Genomic DNA, 19,926 nt, shown 5'->3' with positions numbered 1-19,926 from the left:
CTCTCTTGCTTTTTCAATGATCCTTCTTCCTTAACTTGTTCCTTATCAGATCGGGGCACTCAGACCAGTCGTCGGAGTTGGGGGGAGACAAAGGAGAAAAGAAAATACTTGTTTAGGCCACTGGGTCGGGTCAGTCAGTGGACAAGCTTGTCCCTAAGTACCTGAATGATCAGGGCATCGGTCATAGTGAAGAAACCCCACCAGAGTTGCCATCTGTTACAGAAAGGGAGACTCCTTGCAGGGTCTGAGAATGGGCTTTTGTCTAACACTGAGAAGTGAATTGTTCCATGCTGACAAAGCAAGGGGCTTTTTTGGGAAGGGGCTACAAGGTGGAGAGCAGCAGGGTAAGGGAACCCAGGAGAACTGCTCTGCCACATGGCTTGTAGACTCAGGTTCTCTGGTGATGGAGTTAGTTTCTGGGTCATCTCTGGCTAATCATTCTTACTCAGGGAACTTCCTGGTGTCAGAAATGTGTTCTGGTGAGTTTTATTGATATTTCTGACAGTTTATTTATATAGTGCTTCAGTTCAGTTCAGTTCAGTTCAGTCGCTCAGTCGTGTCCGACTGTTTGTGACCGCATGAATTGTAGCACACCAGGCCTCCTTGTCCATCACCAACTCCCAGACTTCACTCAAACGCATGTCCATCGAGTCGGTGATGCAATCCAGCCATCTCATCCTCTGTCGTCCCCTTCTCCTCCTGCCCCAAATTCCTCCCAGCATCAGAGACTTTTCCAACGAGTCAACTCTTTGCACGAGGTGGCCAAAGTATTGGAGTTTCAGCTTTAGCATCATTCCTTCCAAAGAACATCCAGGACTTATCTCCTTTAGAATGGACTGGTTGGATCTCCTTGCTGTCCAAGGGACTCTCCAGAGTCAATTCCAACACCACAGTTCAAAAGCATCAATTCTTCAGTGCTCAGCTTTCTTCACAGTCCAACTCTAACATCCATACATGATCACTGGAAAACCATAGCCTTGACTAGACAGACCTTTGTTGGCAAAGTGATGTCTCTGCTTTTTAATATGCTATCTAGGTTGGTCATAGCTTTCCTTCCCAGGAGTAAGCATCTTTTAAGTGCATGCCAGAACTAGAAGTCACTTCCACTTACTATGGTGTTTATAGTTTATGAGATTCATAAAATTAGTCCACATAATACTATATTTATTACAAGTATGATAGATATTTTAATGAACTGCCCACTCACTTTTAGTCACTGGAAACACTTACGTTGATTATAGACTTTAAAAAATATGGACTTCCTTGGTGGTCCAGGGATTAAGACTCCATGTTTCCAATGCAGGGGCATGGGTTCGGTCCCTGGCGAGGCAAGTACTACATGCTGCATGGTGTGGGCCCCCACCCCCTAAAAAAGCCACAGCCGTTGGTGACAACATGGATGGACCATGAAAGTGAAAGTGAAAGTCGCTCGGTCGTGTCTGACTCTTTGCTCGGTCGTGTCTGAACCATATAGTCCATGGAATTCTCCAGGCCAGAATACTGGAGCGTGTAGCCTTTCCCTTCTCCAGGGGATCTTCCCAACCCAGGGATTGAACCCAGGTCTCCCGCATTGCAGGTGGATTCTTTACCAGCTGAGCCATTAGGGTGGTCCAAGAATACTGGAGTGGGTAGCCTATCCCTTCTCCAGTGAATCTTCCGGACCCAGGACTCGAACTGGGGTCTCCTGCATTGCAGACGGATTCTTCACCAACTGAGCTCTCAGGGAAGCTAAGGGGAATAAGTCAGACAGAGAAAGACAAATATTGTATGCCTTTGCATGTGGAACCTAAAAAACAAAACAAATGAACAGAATCATAGATACAAAGAACAAACAAGTGGTTGTCAGGGTGGGTGGAGGGAGAAAGAAGTAGGGGATGGAGATTAAGAGGAACAGACCTGCAGTTACAAAATAAATGAGGCAAGGGCATGAAAAGTACAATGTGGGGAACATAGTCAGTCAAGTTTAACATCTGTGCATGGTGACAGAAAGTAGCTCGATTTACTGACTTACGGTGATCATTTTGAAATACATAGAAAAATTTAATCACTATGCTGTATGCCAGGAACTAACATAGTGTTGTATGTCAGTTATATTTCAAACACAAATAACAGCCTCAGAAAAAGAGATTAGGTTTGTGTTTACCAGAGGCGGGGTCGGGGTGGAAGTGCTGGGAGAGGGGGAATTGAATGAAGTTAGCCAAAAGGTACAAACTTCCAATTATAAGGTAAGTAATCACTAGGGGTGTAATATACAGTATAGTAAACGAAATTAACACTGCTGTATGTATGATATATCTCATCAGAGGATGAGATGGTTGGATGGTATCACTGACTCAATGGACATGAACTTGAGCAAACTTCGGGAGATAGTGAAGGACAGGGAAGCCTGGTGGGCTGCAGTACATGGGGTCTCAAAGAGTCAGACATGACTTAGCGACTGAACAACAATGTTATATGTTAAATTTCTTAAGTGGGTAAATCTTAAGAATTCTCATCACAAGTAAAAAATGTTTTTTTTCTTTTGTATCTAAATGAAGTGATGGATATTTACAAAACTTGTGGTAATCATTTTATGGTGTATATAAGTCAAAGCATTATCTTGTATACCTTAATCGTATATGTTTTTGTACATCAATTATATCTCAAAAATGGAAGAAAAAATAGATTACTAAAAAAACAAAAAAAAATTTAAAAAGTCACATTGTAGAATACAGCACCCTTTAAAAACTGAACTCAACCAAATTAAATCAGATACACTAGATAGTTTGAAGACTCTCAGAGAAGCTTAATGAACAGTTTGAAATAACTTAAAATACAATTTAGAATATATCTAAACAGCGTGAATTATAGTAACACTTTGCTGTTGAGGAGAAATCATTAGTTTTGCATTTAACATAGAGTTGCACAATAGGAAAAGATGAACTGGGAGGATTGTGCCTCTATGAATACAAGCGAGCAGTGAAAATCCATACTACACAGTTACTTCATTGGATGGTTAGACATTTCCTTGTAATATGAGAATTTTTTTTCTTTTTACCTTGAAACTACATAATTAGCTGTCAGTTTTAGCTACCAGATACCACGTGATACAGTAGCAGAAGTGAGAAAAGCACATGTTATTTTTTCTGCTACAATCAGTTTCAGATCATCTTTTACAAAACATTTTGGCTGAAGCCCATCTTCCCCATGATGAACTAACAAACAAGGAACAAGGAATAGCAACAAAGATGAACAACATTTAAATGTTGTTTAAACTGATTTCTACAATAATGAATGAAAATTGTCAGTGGGAGACAGTAATATTTATCCAGGGGAAAAAAGGTATAAAATGGAAAGCTAGTGACATATGCTTTTCATGAACATGTTTTGCCTTATTAGCAGGTATGTGCTAAACACGTAATTGCACTTATTTTAATATTTAACAAATCAGATAGTAATTTTGTTTTCCATTTTTTTCTGATGTTTTTATGTATTATGTAAGACATTTTCTCTTATTTTTTCCCCACAATATTGAATGCCTGAAATTTGTTCCTGTCAGGATGCCATCCATTTTAATTACTATCAAAATATTTTTTGTCTTTTCATAAAAGTAAAGCTTATCTCAAAGGAGTGTGCTTGATTTCTCAAAGACTCCTTTGAAAAGCTCCTATCTACCCACGGTAATTTGAATTCTCCTTCACTTCTCTCTCTTTTGGAAAGGACTCCTTTGGTCTCCCTTCTGAGCCATAAGATTCGTCTTTGCGAGATAGTACTTAGCTTCTCTGCTTCTTCTCGTGGAGAACATGAATCTGGTCACTGGCACTCCTTGGCTGAATTTACAGCAAGTCATGCTCATTTTCTCACAAAGGCTTTGGCTGCTTCTAAGTCGCTTCAGTCGTGTCCGACTCTGTGCGACCCCATAGATGGCAGCCCACCAGGCTCCCCCATCCCTGGGATTCTCCAGGCAAGAACACTGGAGTGGCTTGCCGTTTCCTTCTCCAATGCATGAAAGGGAAAGTTGAAAGTAAAGTCCCTCAGTCGTGACTGACCCTCAGCGACCCCATGGACTGCAGCCTACCAAGCTCCTCCATCCATGCGATTTTCCAGGCAAGAGTACTGGAGTGGGGTGCCATTGCCTTCTCTGTCTCACAAAGGCAGGTTTACTCATTTGTTCCATAACCATTGGTGGGAAAGAGAATGGATTGGGTCCCGGCGTGAGCAGTTAAGTAATGCCCTGGAATAAGAGAGGAGAAGGAGAAGTAAAAATAAAAGGAGAGGAAATATGAGACAGAATGCTCTAAGTCATCAGAAGGTTTCAGATGGTGCCCAGCTGTTACTCATGTGAAGAACACTTGCCCAGGATTCCTTGAGTGGTTTATCGCCATCTCCATTGGCTCTCTCCAGTTGGGGGTGGGGGGACCTTCTCTTGATAGTTCTTGAAGACACCATCTAAGACTTTCTCTCAGGGTTTAGGATTTTGGTAGGGGTGGGGGTTGGGGTGGAGGGAAGGGAGTCTTTTTCACGTTGCTGTGAATCTCCCTGGAGGGAAAGAACCCAGAAAACTACTTGCTCAGATGGCGAGATGGGAAAATGGAAATATATAGAGAAACTTCTAATGTTTATGTTGCAACAGTGAAGTCAGATTAGATTTTATTCTCTAGAAGTTTAAGCTGAATAAGAACACATGAGAACCATTCCTGTGTGTTCTAATGGGGTAAGATTCATGATGAAATATTCACCTTTAACTGAGAGTTGAGATATTTTCAGTTTACAGTTTTGGTTCTGAGTCTCCAAAGCAAGAGGGACACATAACTCCTTCTTAAAGGACAGCTGAGTTTACATGGGAGGGAAATTTGTGAGGGCCAAACAAGAAAAGAGAATTGAAAGACAGTGTGGTTAGCCAAGTTGGGGGGAGGGGATTTCCAGAGGATGGTGGAAGGGCACAGAAAGGAGGTGAAGGTTCTTGGCCTCAGGATGCTAAGCGTTTAGATTTCACTCCTATCTAGGCACCAGCCTATGGGCTTTATCAAGGTGAGGAGTTGCATCTGGGACACCGTATAAAGCTGAGAGTGAAAAGATGATTTAGAAAGACATCTCAGGGCCACAGAGAGACAACAGTAAAAGGGGACAGCAGGCATACTTCTCTATCTTCGCCCGAGAGATCTGTGTAAAACAAACGAGAAACCCTCTGCTGAGAATTAATAGCTATAGGCTGTCTTTACCTGGTTTTAGGGTTAGAATTTACTCTGCCTGACCCATCAAGGGATCTCCAGGTCACAAAACTAACATAAAAATGATTCCTGCTAGCAAAGATCCATGTGTGTCTACAGGACTAAACTAATACTCCTCCAGAAGAACACAGTCTCAAGTAGGCTGCTGACATTACCCATAGATAAAGGCCAGCCAAAGAAAACCTCATGGCTTAAACTTAGAAATTGCATCAAGACTCAAAGCACAGTAAGTGAAACAAGTCTATCCAACTCAGTAGGAACCATTATATATATATGGTTAAAACTCACTGCTCCGGTGAACCAGCGTTTTAGACAAAGCAGCATAAAGAATCCATGAACTAGATGATTGATCTGAAGAAATTAATCAAAATTCAGCAGAGAGTTTCATTCTGAAACCGAGAGAGAGATATAAGAGAAAGCTATACAATAAGAGAGCCAACCTACATCTAACAGGACTTTCAAAAGCAGAAAGGAAAAAAATGAGGGAGAGGAAATTTTCAAAGAGCTAGGAATTTCCCAGATTCTTATGAAAGACGTTAATTCTCAATTTCTGGAAACAACAAACCCCAAGAAAGATACACATGAATAAATTAATTACTAGATGTACCCTAGTGAAATTTCAAAATATCTTTAAGATCTTAAAAGAGAAAAAGGAGAAAAAATTAAAAGTGACTATTGATAAAATATAGGCTATCTGTAAAGGAAAGACAATCAAATTGACAACAGACTTCAAATTAGTTTAAAAAAATTCTGAGCCATCATCTCTTCAAATATGACTTTTTCCTTGTTTTCTTTTACCTCTTCCTTTGGGATTCCAGGGAAATGTGGGGTAAACTTCATCGTGTCTGCCATGTCTCTTACTCTTTCTTCTGTATTTTTTCACCCTTTGGACTTTTTGTACCTCATTCCAGATCATTTCTTTTTAATTACCTTCCAGTTTACTAATTTTCTCTTCAGCCATGTATAACCTGCTATTAGATGCATGTATTGAATTCCTAATTTTAGTTACTCAGTTTTACAGTCATAGGTTATTCCATATATCAAGTGTATATAATTTCTAGTGCTACATTGAATTTCCATCTTTTTTAGACCCTTAAACATGCTAAGTATGGCTATTTTAAATTCCTGCCTGATAGTTCTAAAATCTAAAACAGTAAGTAGTTTCTAGCCACATTTGGCTCTTGAGCACTTGAAATGTGGCAAGTCTGACTTGGGATATTGTAACTGTAAAATGCATGCCAGATTTTGAAGACTTGGTACAAAAAATGTCCAGTATCCCATTATGAATTTTATATTGATTTTATATTTATATTGATTACATGCTGAAATAGTTTGAAATAGCAATTTGGGTTAAGGGACCTACTTCCCTTAAGCAGTAGTAAGAAAGGCCCAAAGATCAGAAAGGAGGGGATCTACTTCCCTTCAGCAGTAACGAGATGGAACCAGAGAGCAGTAGGGAAGTGACGTGCTGGTCCTTCAAGGGCCGAGAGAAGCAGGGAAGGGGCCTACTTCCCTCAGCAGTAGTAAGAAGGGACCAGAGAACAGTAGAGAAATTACCTACTTGCCTTCAGCATTAGTAAGAAGGGACCAGAGAACAGTAGGGAAATTACCTACTTGCCTTCAGCATTAGTAAGAAGGGACCAGAAAGCAGTAGAGAAGGGACCTGGTGGTCCTTTAAGGGCAGAGAGCAGTAGGGAAGGAACCTACTTCAGTTCATCAGTAATACGAAGGGACCACAAGGAGCTATGTGCACAGATCATCAATTCAGTTCAGTCGCTCAGTCGTGTCTGACTCTTTGCGACCCCATGAACTACACCACGCTAGGCCTCCCTGTCCATCACCGACTCCTGAGTCCACCCAAACCCATGTCCATTGAGTTGGTGATGCCATCTAACCATCTCATCCTCTGTCCTCCCCTTCTCCTCCTGCTCTCAATCTTTCTCAGCATCAGGGTCTTCTCAAACGATTCAGCTCTTCACATCAGGTGGCCAAATTATTGAAGTTTCAGCTTCAACATCAGTCCTTTCGATGAACACCGAGGACTGATCTCCTTTAGGATGGACTGGTTGGATCTCTTTGCAGTCCAAGGGACTCTCAACAGTCTTCTCCAACACCACAGTTCAAAAGCATCAATTCTTTGCCACTCAGCTTTCTTTATAGTCCAACTCTCATGTCCATACATGACTACTGGAAAAACCAAGGCCTTGACTAGATGGACCTTTGTTAACAAAGTAATGTCTCTGCTTCTTAATATGTTGTCTCGGTTGGTCATAACTTTCCTTCCAAGGAGTCTTTTAATTTCATGGCTGCAATCACCATCTGCAGTGATTTTGGAGCCTAGAAAAACAAAATCAGCCACTGTTTCCATTGTTTCCCCATCTATTTGCCATGAAGTGATGGAGCCAGATGCCATGATCTTAGTTTTCTGAATGTTGAGCTTTAAGCCGACTTTTTCACTCTCCTCTTTCACTTTCATCAAAGAGAATCTTTAATTCTTCTTCACTTTCTGCCATAAGGGTGGTGTCATCTGCATATCTGAGGTTATTGATAGTTCTCCTGGCAATCTTGATTCCAGCTTGTGCTTCCTCCAGCCCAGTGTTTCTCATGATGTACTCTGCATATAAGTTAAATACGCAGGGTGACGATTTACAGCCTTGACATACTCCTTTTCGTATTTGGAATCAGTCTGTTGTTCCATGTCCAGTTCTAACTGTTGCTTCCTGACCTGCATATAGGTTTCTCAAGAGGCAGGTCAGGTGGTCTGCTTTCCCATCTCCTTCAGAATTTTCCACAGTTTATTGTGTTCCATACAGTCAAAGGCTTTGGCATAGTCAATAAAGCAGAAATAGATGTTTTTCTGGAACTCTTTTGCTTTTTCGATGATGCAGTGGATGTTGGCAATTGAATCTCTGGGTCCTCTGCCTTTCCTAACACCAGCTTGAACATCTGGAAGTTCATGGTTCATGTATTGCTGAAGCCTCGCTCTGGAGAGCAGCGGCTGAGACAGAGGACAGGAGCCAGGCAGCTGCGAAGGCTCAGAAGAGCAGATCATGGGCTTGAGGTTTTCAGGGCAGCTCTGGGTCCCTTCCCCGGGCTCCAGGACTCCCACTTCCCGGGGCCGGGCAGAGCCCTGGGGGCCTCAGCAGCATTTCCTGTAGCGTTCTGGCCCCCTCTTCTCCTAGCGTCACCTCCCAAACTCCCCTCATTACTGCTTCACCAAGGCACCCCTGTTCTGGCCTGGAGAGCCAGCAAGTAGGCCAGGGGAGCCACTGAGGAGTAAAGGACCCAGGGGAAGGGAAAGAGGAGAGGACTGCGACGCCTCCCTGCAAGAAGTTTCACGAGCCCCCGTGCACACCACCACCCCCATTCAGGTTGTAACTCACCCAACTTCCATGCGCCCCATGGCAGGTTCATCCCGGACTCACTGCCAGGAGTCCCGCTGAACCAGATAATGAGAAGTAAGTCCAGGAAGCCAAGTCATTTTTGAGATTGCATCCAAGTACTGCATTTCAGTCTCTTTTGTTGACCATGATGGCTACTCCATTTCTTCTGAGGGATTCCTGCCCACAGTAGTAGATATAATGGTCATCTGAGTTAAATTCACCCATTCCAGTCCATCTTAGTTCGCTGATTTCAAGAATGTTGATGTTCACTCTTGTCACCTCCTGTTTGACCACTTCAATTTGCCTTGATTCATGGTCCTGACATTCCAGGTTCCTATTCAATATTGCTCTTTATAGCATCAGACCTTGCTTCTATCACCAGTCGCATCCACAACTGGGTGTTGTTTTTGCTTTGTCTCCATCCCTTCATTCTTTCTGGAGTTATTTCTCCACTGATCACCAGTAGCATATCGGGCACCTACCAACCTGAGGAGTTCATCTTTCAGTATCCTGTCTTTTTGCCTTTTCATACTGTTCATGGGGTTCTCAAGGCAAGAATACTGAAGTGGCTTGCCATTCCCTTCTCCAGTGGACCATATTCTGTCAGACCTCTCCACCATGACCCATCCGTCTTGGGTGGTCCCACATGGCATGGCTTGGTTTCATTGAGTAATACAAGGCTGTGGTTCACGTGATCAGATTGGCTAGTTATCTGATTGTGGTTTCCGTCTGTCTGACCTCGGATGCCCTCTTACAGTGCCTACTGTCTCACTTGGGTTTCTCTTACCTTGGATGTGGGGTATCTCTTCACGGCTGCTCCAGCAATGCATAGCCACTCTCCTTACATTGGACGTGGGGTAGCTCCTCTGAGATATTTAATCAATAGAATTTGATGAGGCCAGACGAGAAATCCAAGCTAGGTTTTATTGGTGTTCCTGAAACTAGGGTCTGGCTGCTTCCTGCTCAAAAGCCATTAAAGAGGTCATGTTGATGGAAAGGAAAGTTTGCCTTATTTTGGATGCCAGCAATGGCAGAGGGGACCGGGGTAGAGGAGTTTCATGGTGGATTGGTGGTAAAGAGTCTGCCCAGAATTCACCCATCAGTGCAGGAGGTGTGGGTTCAATCCCTGCCTCAGAAAGATTCGTTGCAGAAGGAAATAGCAACCCACCCCAGTATTCTTGCCTGGAAAATCCCATGGACAGAGGAGTCTGGCAGGCTACAGTCCATGGGGTCACAAAGAATCACACACTTAGCGACTAAACAACATATGGAGGTGAGGGGGCTGTGGGAAGGATGGACATCTGTCCAAAGGCTGACTCCCCTCAACTGACAATCAGTGGGCAAGAACTTTTATAGACAGAGGGAGGGGGCTTCATACAGAAAGAGCACAGTCAGCTCTGACAGTCATCTCCAAATGGTCGTGGATGGTCTGACCAAAGTCATCTTGATTGTTTCAAGTTCAATTAATTTTTGGTTCCATGGTTGGCTTGTTCTCATCTCCTTGAGGACAATTCTTGGAATTGTGGCAGCTTAAATCATGGCTACAGTCTGGTCATCATGTAGCTAATTTCTTCCAACAGGTGGGAATTTATGTATCTATAAGACAGCTCACAGGATAGAGCTCAGAATATTATCAATAGCCCTTGAGAAGGACCTCAAAGTCCTTGACGATACTTAATGACTACATTATTCTTATTTGGTCTCCTTTGACTATTTTCCTTAGTTTCTTCATTTTCTCACTTCTCTGATTAATCTTAGTGTGTGGCTAGAGCTTTTCCATGGACAAAAGGCAGGCTGAGGACATGGTGGGGCAAGGACCATAGGGTCCCACTCTGTTTCATTGGAATTCTTGCTACAGTTCGAGGGAAGGGAAACAAGTTCCTTTGCTTGATCCTGAGGGGGACACGCTGGTCCCTTATGTGGGGTGAGGGTGGGGGTGGATCCGTGGGTGAGGCAGGAGGGATGGCTTAGGTGGTCTGCCCACCCCGTTGGTGCTGTTGCATGTCGGCTTATACTCACTACCTTGCCTTTCCTCCCAACACCTCAGTAGTGGCAGTTGGGGCTTGATCATTTTGTATCTTGTTGCTCATAACTGTCCCAACTGTGCATGAATGCAGCGCTTTTGCTCCCTTTATAGTATCTTTACATTTTGATGCTTGATGAGACCTTAGTCCAGGTCCCAGCCTGTCTCAGGTGTGACAGAAGCAGGAGGAGAAGAGGGAATTCTGGCTTGGACTCCCCGGTCATAAACTTTCCCATGGTCTATACTCAACACCCAGAAAATGACTTCTCAGAATAACTGAACCCCCTTCCATCTGATTTCATCAATCTAGTTAATTGGAAGAACTGCTGTATGGAGTTAATTTCACAGTGTGTAGTGAATTAACTTCTCATCCAGACATCTAAAAACGGTTCTGGTTACATGTCATCCTTGTGGGATGAATTGAGGAAAGAGTCACTGAACTCAATTACTGTGCTCCATGGTTCAGAGGAAGAGTGTGGTTGACACAGAGAGAGATCCTGGCCACACTGTGTGAGGAGATGGTCAACAGGGGCAGCTGCTGTCTCTGTGCCTGCCAAGTTCCTACTTCTCAGCAAGAGTCCAATAAATATTTATTGAATGAATACATATTCAGTTACTGCTTGTTTTCTAGTGTTAATGAAAATGTTACCAGTCCAGGATCATCAATATATGGTAAAATTATGGGCTGAAATATTGTCAGGGAACAGGATATTCCTGTTTTATGATAGAGGAATATTACAATATTTCTATCATTATTACTGTTTTATAATAGAGGAATATCCCTCTATTCTAACACAGAAATTAAGTTTAACCCACATTTTTTGTCTGTGAAAATATCAGAATGAAACTCACCTTTTATTTTTATCATCATCATCATCGTGATCACTTGCTGGTCTTTGTATCTCACTGACATTCTGGAGACTTTGGTTTGACCTCCTTTATCCTGACTATTGAGGACTTTTTCTTCCTTAGGCAAGTTGCTGTGTGGTTTCCATTGCCTTTATTTTGAGAAGTGTGACCAGGGTAACCTTAATATTTCTTTTTGCTGCACTAAACATGAGATGAAGCTTGAACTCATTCCAGGCTCTAGGCCTCTGACTTCCTTTTTCTGAGAACATTCTATTTCAAAATACTGTCATTGTCATTTTTTTCTTTTACCAGTTTTACAACTCAGGACTCTTTTCTCAAGGCCCTGGGAGCCATCTGTTTCTTTCTTTCTCTTAAGGTGACTTATTAAGGCCATTTAATACTTAAATGTGCTAGCATACTCTATGACCAAGCCCACCCAGATGAAAGGAAGAATGAGAAACTAAGAGAAGCTATACACCTGGTGGAAAAGGAATCAGTGAGGGATATTGACTTTCCAGTCTATGTGACATGAGCTTTCCTACTGTGTATTATCTAATAATGTATAACTTCCTTTGCTGCTGTTGCTGCTGTTTAGTCCCTAAGTCATGTCCAACTCTTTGAGACTTCATGGACTGTAGCTAGCTAGGCTCCTATGTCCATGAAATTTCCCAGGGAAGAATACCGGAGTGGCATCTGTTTACAGAGTTGGTTGTTGTTGTTGTTGTTGCCCTGGGTCTATGTTTCTGCGTGCAGGCTTTCTCCTGCTGCAGCTAGCAGGGGCTCCTCTCTAGTGGTGGTGCATGGGCTTCTCACTGAGGTGGCTTCTCTTACTGTGGAGCACTGGCCTTTGGCATGTGGGGTTCAGTAGTCACAGTATTGGGTTCGGTAGTTATGGCCTGCAGCCTCTAGAGTGTGGGCCTTGGGAGCCATCTCTTTGAATGTGAAGTATTAAAGGATATCGTGCTGGCATCTCCCAGTCTCTGTAGGAGGGTAGGAGCCTATATTTTGCTCCCAAGTAGCTCAGCTGGTAAAGAATCCACCTGCAAGGCAGGAGACCCTGGTTTGATTCCTGGGTTGAGAAGATCCCCTTGAGAAGGGATGGACTACTCACTCCAGTATTCTTGGGCTTCCCTTGTAGATCAGATGGTAAAAGTATCCACCAGCAATGTGAGAAACTCAAGTTCAACCCTAGGGTTGGGAAGATCCCTTGGAGGAGGGCCTGGCAACTCACTCCAGTATTCTTGCCTGGAGAATCCCTGTGGACAGAGCAGCCTGGACGGCTATAGTATGTGGAGTCGCAAAGAGTCAGACAGGACTCAGCAACTAGGCACAGCACAGCACAGGAGCCTATACTAGTCGGCTGGTCCTGCCATACAAAGGACCACAGACTGGATGGCTTACACAACAAACATAGGTTTTTCTACAGTTCTGTAGGGAGGAAGTCCAAGATCATGGTGCTAGAGGGTTTGTATCTTCATAAGATCAATATATCTTATTTCTTGATGCATTTCAGACTTGAAGACAATACAACATTTGCCTCAAACACTTCATCGTGCACTTCAGCAACGAACGGTCTTTTCTGCCTTTGAATCTGTATTCTGTTTCCCCGTGTCACCTTGAACTTCTAATTTAATGAATATTGCTGCATTTTCTTTAATGGACTGTATTAATTTTTTAGTTTTTATATTTAAAGGGTAAGGTTTAAAATTCAGTTTCCCCGGATAGAAATTAAGATGCATCATTTTTATTTTTTGGCTGTGCCATGAGGCATGTAGGGTCTTGTTCCTTAACCAGGGATCGAACCCCCACCACTAGAGTCTAAGCATGGAGTCTTTACCACTGGACCACCAGGGAAGCCCCCTTACCCAGCATCCAAGGCCAGTGGTGGCCAGGAGGAAACACCCCATGTCCGAGGTCAGGAGCAGTGACCCTGAGGAGCCACCCCAAGCCCAAGGCCAGGGCCGGCGGCTGGGAGGGGCAACCCAAAGAGTGGTGGATGAGCACCCACCACTAGAGGAGCTATCCCACGTTGAAGGTCAGGAACGGCAGCGGTAAGGAGATACCTCTCGTCCATGGTAGGAGCAGTGGCTGTGCTTTGCTGGAGCAGGCGTGAAAAGATACCCCATGCCCAAGGTAAGAGAAACCCAAGTAAGATGGTAGGTGTTGCAAGAGGGCATCAGAGGGCAGACAAACTGAAACCATACTCACACAAAACTAGTCAATCTAATCACACTAGGACCACAGCCTTGTCTAACTCAATGAAACCAAGCCATGCCTGTGGGGCAACTCAAGACGGGCGGGTCATGGTGGAGAGGTCTGACAGAATATGGTCCACTGGAGAAGGGAATGGCAAGCCACTTCAGTATTCTTGCCTTGAGAACCCCATGAACAGTAGGAAAAGGCAAAATGATAGGATACCGAAAGAAGAACTCCCCAGGTCATTAGGTGCCCAATATGCTACTGGAGATCAGTGGAGAAATAACTCCAGAAAGAATGAAGGGATGGAGCCAAAGCAAAAACAATACCCAATTGTGGATGTGACTGGTGATAGAAGCAAGGTCCGATGCTGTAAACAGAAATATTGCATAGGAACCTGGAATGTCAGGACCATGAATCAAGGCAAATTGGAAGTGGTCAAACAAGAGATGGCAAGGGTGAACATCGACATTCTAGGAATCAGCGAACTAAAATGGATGGGAATGGGTGAATTTAACTCAGATGACCATTATATCTCCTACTGCAGGCAGGAATCCCTCAGAAGAAATGGAGTAGCCATCATGGTCAACAAAAGAATCCGAAATGCAGTACTCGGATGCAATCTCAAGAACGACAGAATGATCTCTGTTAATTTCCAAGGTAAACCATTCAATATGACAGTTATCCAAGTCTATGCCCCAACCAGTAATGCTGAAGAAGCTGAAGTTAAATGGTTCTATGAAGACCTACAAGACCTTTTAGAACTAACACCCAAAAAAGATGTCCTTTTCATTATAGGGGACTGGAATGCAAAAGTAGGAAGTCAAGAAAGACCTGGAGTAACAGGCAAATTTGGCCTTGGAATGCGGAATGAAGCAGGGCAAAGACTAATAGAGTTTTGCCAAGAAAATGCACTGGTCATAGCAAACACCCTCTTCCAACAACACAAGAGAAGACTCTATATATGGACATCACCAGGTGGTCAACACCGAAATAAGATTGATTATATTCTTTGCAGCCAAAGATGGAGAAGCTCTATACAGTCAACAAAAACAACACCAGGAATCGACTGTGGCTCAGATCATGAACTCCTTATTGCCAAATTCAGACTTAAATTGAAGAAAGCAGGAAAAACTGCTAGACCATTCAGGTATGACCTCAATCAAATCCCTTATTATTACACAGTGGAATTGAGAAATAGATTTAAGGGCCTAGATCTGATAGACAGAGTGCCTGATGAACTATGGAATGAGGTTCGTGACATTGTACAGGAGACAGGGATCAAGACCATCCCCATGGAAAAGAAATGCAGAAAAGCAAAATGGCTGTCTGGGGAGACCTTACAAATAGCTGTGAAAAGAAGAGAAGCAAAAAGCCAAGGAGAAAAGGAAAGATATGAGCACCTGAATGCAGAGTTCTAAAAAATAGCAGGAAGAGATAAGAAAGCCTTCTTCACTGATCAATGCAAAGAAATAGAGGAAAACAACAGAATGGGAAAGACTAGAAGTCTCTTCAAGAAAATTAGAGATACCAAGGGAAGCTTTCATGCAAAGATGGACTCGATAAAGGACAGAAATGGTATGGACCTAACAGAAGCAGGAGATATTATGAAGAGGTGGCAAGAATACACAGAAGAACTGTACAAAAAGGATCTTCACGAACCGGATAATCACGATGGTGTGATCACTCACCTAGAGCCAGATATCTTGGAATGCGAACTCAAGTGGACCTTAGAAAGCATCACTACGAACGAACAAAGCTAGTGGAGGTGATGGAATTCCAGTTGAGCTATTTCAAATCCTGAAAGATGATGCTGTGAAAGTGCTGCACTCAATATGCCAGCAAATTTGGAAAACTCAGCAGTGGCCCCAGGACTCTAAAGGGTCAGTTTTCATTCCAATCCCAAAGAAAGGCAATGCCAAAGAATGCTCAAACTACCGCACAATTGCACTCATCTCACACGCTACTAAAGTGATGCTCAAAATTCTCCAAGCCAGGCTTCAGCAATACATGAACCATAAACTTCCTGATGTTCAAGCTGGTTTTAGAAAAGGCAGAGGAACCAGAGATCAAATTGCCAACATCGGCTGCATCATGGAAAAAGCAAGAGAGTACCAGATAAACATCTATTTCTGCTTTATTGACTATGCCAAAGCCATTGACTGTGTGGATCTCAAGAGACTGTGGAAAATTCTGAAAGAGATGGGAATACAGACCACCTGACCTGCCTCTTGAGAAATCTCTATGCAGGCCAGGAAGCAACAGTTAGAACTAGAGATGGAACAACAGACTTGTTCCAAATAGGAAAAGGAGTACGTCAAGGCTGTATATTGTCACCCTGCTTATTTAACTTATATGCAGAGTACATCATGAGAAACACTGGACTGGGAGAAACACAAGCTGGAATCAAGATTGCCAGGAGAAATATCAATAACCTCAGATATGCAGATGACACCACCCTTATAGCAGAAAGTGAAGATGAACTAAAAAGCCTCTTGATGAAAGTAAAAGAGGAGAGTGAAAGAGTTGGCTTAAAGCTCAACATTCAGAAAACGAAGATCATGGCAGCCGGTCCAATCACTCTATGGGAAATAGATGGAGAAACAGTGGAAACAGTGTCAGACTTTATTTTTGGGGGGCTCCAAGATCACTGAAGATGGTGATTGCAGCCATGAACTTAAAACATGCTTACATCTTGGAAGAAAAGTTATGTCCAAACTAGATAGCATATTCAAAAGCAGAGACATTACTTTGCCGACTAAGGTCTGTCTAGTCAAGGCTATGGTTTTTCCAGTAGTCATATATGGATGTGAGAGTTGGACTGTGAAGAAGGCTGAGTGGCAAAGAATTGATGCTTTTGAACTGTGGTGTTGGAGAAGACTCTTGAGAGTCCTTTGGACTGCAAGGAGATCCACCCAGTCCATTCTACTGGAGATCAACCCTGGGATTTATTTGAAAGGAATGATGCTAAAGCTGAAACTCCAGTACTTTAGCCACCTCATGCGAAGAGTTGACTCACTGGAAAAGACTTTGATGCTGGGAGGGATTTTGGGGCAGGAGAAGAAGTGGATGACCGAGGATGAGATGGCCGGATGGCATCACTGACTCGATGAATGCAAGTCTGAGTGAACTCCGGGAGTTGGTTGTGGACAGGGAGGCTTGGCGTGCTGCAATTCATGGGGTCACAAAGAATCGGACACGACTGAGCGACTGAACTGAACTGAACTGAACTGAAAGGGAAACTCCCCTAGCACAGAAACCATACAAATTCAAGAGTTCAGGTCCATGCAAATGAAGAAAGAACATAAGATAAAAATAGACATCAGGAATCAAGAGAGCGTGTCATTATCGTCCCTTTTGGTCCTTGTTGTTAGTGTTAGTCCTGTTTAGGACGATCATCTCTAAGACATTTTTAGGGGATATATCAACCAGGCTCCCCTCTGATTTTCAGAAAATGATAGGGACCTCAACTCCAGAATTCTCCCAGGGGACTGATGAACGTGATGGTAGCAAAACCACAGTCATAGGAGAGAAAAACCTTTCCATCCACCTGGCCTTGAACCTCACACCATGGCTGTCCAGATCTGGGCTGAGGACTGATGGTGAAATTATAGGAAAGAGAGTGAGCATGTGTGAAGGCAAACATAGTGAGGGTAAGGTTGGGAGAAAAAAACCTATAGGCCTCCTCCCCCAGTTATGTGAGAGCAGAGTAGGGCTGCAGGGCTGGCTGACAGAGCAGGACGGCCCCACCTGCCACCCTCCACCCTAAACACACCCCAGTTACTGGCTAAGGAAGAGGAGGAAGCCTTGATCACACAAAAAACCACACCGTCCTGGATATGCCTATCTCCACTTTGTTCAAAAGCTCCACACCTAGCATGAACTGACACAATTTTTTCCAGAGGTGGGCCAGGCCAGCTCAGAAGGAGAGGCCTAAACACAGAGGACTGTGAGAATGTCTCCGAGTGTCCTGAGGAGTGATGGGGAGCCTTTGGGGGCTGCTCCTGAGGAAGCAGGATCACAGTGGGGGAGAATGAGAACAGAACCCAAAGCTGGAGAAGGGAGAGTTGACAATTAGGGGGTCACAGGACTTAGCAAGGCCAAGGAGATGCTGCTGATCTCCCACTAGGATGGGTCTTGGAAGCCTGGAGAAAGGCCTGGCCCACCTGGCATGAAACAGAAAGTCCAGAACTTCTGAGGCAGGTGGGAGAGGAGGGGATCCAAGGTTCAGAGAAGTGAATCTGCCGGGGCGGACACGGTATGAAAGGGCAGGAACGTGTGCAGTCCACCAGCTCCATGGGAGAGCCTGATGGACTCCACGGAGCCCGAGAGGAAAGCGCGGATGAGAAACATGTCCACACCACCAGTGAGATCTGCCAGGACTTGAAACCTGGGATCTGTGGACCTTTGCTCTAGTGCTTGCACCTGGACAATGATCTCCTCCAGCAACAAAATACAAAGACATTATAAGGGACTGAAAATAACTGTATGCATGCCAAGTTGGGGTTAATTATGAATGAAAAGATAAAAAACCCAACTGGAAAAGCAGGGTACACGGTATGATCCCTGCACAGGGCACTGCCGTAACGGTCGGCAGACCACCTAAGCCATCCCTCAGGTCCTAACCCTTGGCCTGCCCCTACCCTCACCCCATATAAGGGGCCAGCCCACCCCCCACTGCCCCCCCTCAAGGGAATGAGCAAGGAGACCCGTTGCTGGTGCTTGAGCCCTCACACTGCAGCACGTGTCCCAGGGAAGCTTCACCTGGATTTCTTATCTGGCCTTTTATCCACTTTTATAGATTAAGGTTCTGTGTGTGCCCTCCAAGAGTTTATTTCACCAGTCCTGTGTATGTTCTGGCAGCATTTTGGCGGGGTTAATGGCGACCTCCACCAAGAGGACTTATGCCATACCCATGTCTGCAGCACCCAGCCATACCCAAGTCTGCCGAATCCAGAGCCCCTGCCCCTGTGGCATCATTGACTCAATGGGCATGAGTTTGAGTAAACACTGGGAGTTGGTGATGGACAGGAAGGCCTGGCATGCTGCAGTCCATGGGGTCACAAAGAGTTGGACACGACTGAGCGACTGAGTGAAGTGAACTGAATGAACTGATTGATTAAGGAGGCCAAGAAGCCTGGTCGCTAACATGCTCTGTGGCAACCATGAAGGGCTACTGTCCCCTTTCTGCCAGAGCATCTGGGCATCTCTGTGACCTCGGGGTGCAATTTCCCCGTGGTGACAGGTGGCCACCTGAACCTCGGCTCAGAGTCACCAGTTTGATTGGTCTGACTTCCTGGCCCCTGGGGGCCTCAGGGCCCTCATTAAGCCATCATGCTCCCCCTCACCCTTTGTCTCTTTCCCTCATCTGTTATGTCTCCACTTCTCTCTCTCTCCTTTTCTCTCTCTGCCCTATCCTTCTGAGAGAGTGGACCTCGGCAAGAACAGCATCACTCCTCTCAACTTAGGAGACAAAGCTCCCTCTGATCAATGGCTCACTTTGATGGGTGACAAGCTGGTGGGAGAGACCCACCTCATACCCTGCAGGTCTTGGTCCAGCAGGCTCTGCCTCATAGGAGATTGTGAGAATGATAGAGGTTCAAACCTCTTATTAGATAGTGGCTGCACATCTGATCATACCGATATTTTCACTTCTATTTTCCTGCCGCCAAGAGAAGTTCCGTTGGGAACTCAGTGAACTGGCAGATTTCTCTATATGCTGGTTTACGCGTGGGTGAGAATCCCACCTCTGGGCTGCAGGCCCACAGCCGATATTCAAGGGGCTGGTTTCTGGGCTTGATCACCCCAGTGGGCAGTGGACAGGGTGCTCCCTCCCTCACTGGCCCTTTCTGGAAGCCTGCAGGTTGGTGCCTGAATAAATAGACACCCGCAGGTGCAGGGGCTGAAAAAACAATGGCTCCCTTCCGTTTCTCAGTCTTTTCTGTGCCTCCCTTTTGTTCCCCCTTGGTCCTCATACCTACACTCCTATCCTTTTGCATCCAAGAGACTCCCTGCTGGGTCATCTTTTTCACCACCACTTGTTTGCTTTGTGTTCCCACCTCAGGCTTGAGGTTCCCACTGGCCCCCTTGCAGAAGGGCCAGTTGAGAGATGAGTTGGGCTGGGCTGGACAAAGTGCCCCAGAGGCCACTTCCCAGTAAAGATCCTCTCTTTGTTTCTTATTTGTTAATTTTCTGTCATTGGGAGGTTCTCTCAGTCAATGCATTTAAAGGCATCTTTGTTTTATGTACTTTTCTCTGTCCAATT

Source organism: Ovis aries, chromosome 8, assembly GCF_016772045.2.
Source record: "Ovis aries strain OAR_USU_Benz2616 breed Rambouillet chromosome 8, ARS-UI_Ramb_v3.0, whole genome shotgun sequence".
NCBI classification, from domain to species: domain Eukaryota; kingdom Metazoa; phylum Chordata; class Mammalia; order Artiodactyla; family Bovidae; genus Ovis; species Ovis aries.
This window is presented reverse-complemented; position numbering follows the sequence as displayed.